Raw genomic sequence first — 3,042 nt, forward strand, 5'->3', positions numbered from 1 at the left:
TATTTTTCTTCACACAATGACGTGTTGCTGGGGCCTAATGTTCTCACTGAACAGTAGAAAACCAAAATTTGTCATTTCTTAAAGGGTTGAGTACAAAAAACCTTATATAAATTAAAAGGATGAATACATTTACAGGTGTCAATGCAAACGTTCCCAGCTCAAGGCAAATAACAACCTATGGTGGTCAGGAGGGAAAAAACCAGAACAGAAACTGGGTCCTAAGGCTCGGACTTTCCCACCCTGTTAGACTGGCAAGAAAGAAGTGGTAACTGGTTCAGGAACCCTTGCCAGCCTCAGGAAATCCTGTAGTCTGCTGTTGGTTAACACCCTGCACAGATCACTACATGGTGCTCACAGAGATCCACTAGGCTGGGGACTTCTTTTCCATAGATCTCCTCAGCCACCAAGTGACCAAGCCACATGAACTAAGGACTAAATCAAGATATGCACAGGGTATTAAACATATACCAAGGGCACAGTTAACTTGAATACAAGGTCAAAAATCAGCAACAAGTTCTATGATCCAGTGCTGATATCAGATACAAGCTTCAAGGACAAATTTCTTTTCAAAGGCTTATTCCAGTTTCATGAGGCTAGCATGAGCTGTGTACATTTGCCAGGGCAAATCGATACTTCAGAATCAGCTCACGCAGCAGATGCCTGGCACATGCTCAGTCCATCTAGAAGCATTTGCGGTGGACGATGGAGGGGCCTGACTCGTCATACTCCTGCTTGCTGATCCACATCTGCTGGAAGGAGGACAGTGAGGCCAGGATGGAGCCGCCAGTCCAGACTGAGTGCTTGCGCTCAGGGGGAGCAATGATCTTAATCTTCATTGTGCTGGGTGCCAGGGCTGTGATCTCCTTCTGCATCCTGTCAGCAATGCCTGGATACATGGTGCTACCACCAGACAGCACTGTGTTGGCGTACAGGTCTTTGCGATGTCCACATCGCACTTCATGATGGAGTTGAAGGTGGTCTCGTGGATGCCACAGGACTCCATGCCCAGGAAGGAAGGCTGGAAGAGAGCCTCTGGACACCGGAAGCGCTCATTGCCGATGGTGATCACCTGACCATCAGGCAGCTCGTAACTCTTCTCCAAGGAGGAAGATAATGCAGCAGTAGCCATTTCTTGCTCAAAATCCAGGGCAACATAACACAGGTTCTCCTTTATGTCACGAACAATTTCCCTCTCAGCAGTGGTGGTAAAGCTGTAGTCCCGTTCAGTCAGGATCTTCATGAGGTAGTCTGTCAGGTCCCAGCCAGCCAGGTCCAGACGCAAGATGACGTGGGGAAGGGCGTCGCCCTTATAGATAGGCACTGTGTGTGTGACCCTGTCACCAGAGTCCATGAAAATGCCAGTGGTGTGCCCAGATGCATACAAGGAGAGCACCGCCTGAATGGCCACTACATGGCTGGGGTATTGAAGGTTTCGAACATTATCTGCGTCATCTTCTCTCTGTTAGCTTTAGGGTTCAGGGGGACCTTGGTCAGAAGCACCGGGTGCTCCTCAGGGGCCACACGCAGCTCGTTGTAGGTGTGGTGCCAGATCTTCTCCACGTCATCCCAGTTGGTGACAATGACGTGCTCGATAGGGTACTTCAGGGTCAGGATACCCCTCTTGCTCTGGGCCTCATCACCCACGTACGAGTCTTTCTGGCCCATGCCCACCATGACGCCCTGGCGTTGGGGGCGCCCAACGATGGAAGGAAACACGGCCCTGAGGGCGTCGTCCCCAGTAAAGCCAGCTTTGCACATGCCGGAGCCATTGTCAATGACAAGGGCGGCGATTTCTTCTTCCATTGTGATTGGCGGAGGACGGGGGGGGGGGCGGCGGCGACAGAGCAGCAGAAAGGAGCCCAGTGTAAGCCGGCGACGGAGTGTGAGACCTCCATCTTTTTTTTTTTTTTTTTCCGGGGCTAGGGATCGAACCCAGGACCTTCCCCTTCCTAGGCAAGCCCCCCACCACTGAGCCAAATCCCCAACCCCCATCTTTTTTTTTGAGGCAGTCTTTCACTGAACCTGGCACTTAGCCATTAAGGCACAGAGGTCTGTCTGTCCCCACTTGCTCAGCACTAGAATTTCATGCATGCGCCCCTATACCTGGCTTTTCTGTGGATGCTGGAGATCCAAACTCAGGTCCTCAGCCCTGCACAGGAAGCAGTTTAGTGACTGAACCATCTCCCCAACCCCTGCCACCTTCAAAACCAGTTTGTCACTGTGCTTCTGCCCCATCTGTACTCTAGACAGATGGGTGCTATTGACAGCTACAGACCTGACATCCAGCCCAAATGACCATTGCAGGACGAGGGCCATACAGTGACACAGTCACACAGCAGAGCATTGCATATAGTAAGTAGAATAGACAGCACTTTACCACATCCTGGGTTTAACTCCGAAGGTAATGCTGAATGAAAGAAGAAACTAGGCCAGGAAGTGCTGGTGCACCCCTTTAATCCCAACACTCAGGAGGCACAGGCAGGCGGATCTCTGTAAGTTCAAGGCCAGCCTGGTCTACAGAGTGAGTTCTAGAATAGCCAGGGCTACACAGAGAATAAACCACCAGCACCACCTCTGTTTTGGTTGTTTGGCTTAGTTTTTTGAGATGGGCTCTTACTGAAGGATCCCAGAAAGGCTTCGAACTCTTCATTGTCCTGCCTGAGGGTTGTTTGTGTTTTTGTATTTTGCCCCCCACCCCTGCCCCAGACAAATTGTATTAACTTGAAAGTGCAGCTTCATCCCCTATGGCTGTTCCTCCGTGAGCTGACCTCTCTGTTTTACATTGGTTCTGTCCTGGAAAGTAACCAGAGAGGAAACCCTTTCAGTCCTTGGGGCAGAATAAATTAAGGCTAAGATTTCATTTCTCAGTTCATTTGTGTTTAGAAAAGTGGTAGACTTAATTGGACCCACTTTCTCTCTCCATTTTCTACTGCGTGCAGTACAGACAGTGAGAGCCACCCTACACCAGACGGGCTGGCAGGGCCAGAGAGGGACCCCGACCACACCACTGACTAAGGAGTTCCTATCAGGTCTTCAACTGTT

General features: G+C 50.4%; 1 pseudogene; it reads right to left on the reverse strand.

Annotated features, from left to right (window-relative positions):
- Positions 1-340: 340 nt before the first annotated feature.
- LOC116892320 lies at positions 341-1,803 on the reverse strand (annotated as a pseudogene).
- Between the last annotated feature and the right edge of the window lie 1,239 nt (positions 1,804-3,042).

Source organism: Rattus rattus, chromosome 2 (genome assembly GCF_011064425.1).
Source record: "Rattus rattus isolate New Zealand chromosome 2, Rrattus_CSIRO_v1, whole genome shotgun sequence".
NCBI classification, from domain to species: domain Eukaryota; kingdom Metazoa; phylum Chordata; class Mammalia; order Rodentia; family Muridae; genus Rattus; species Rattus rattus.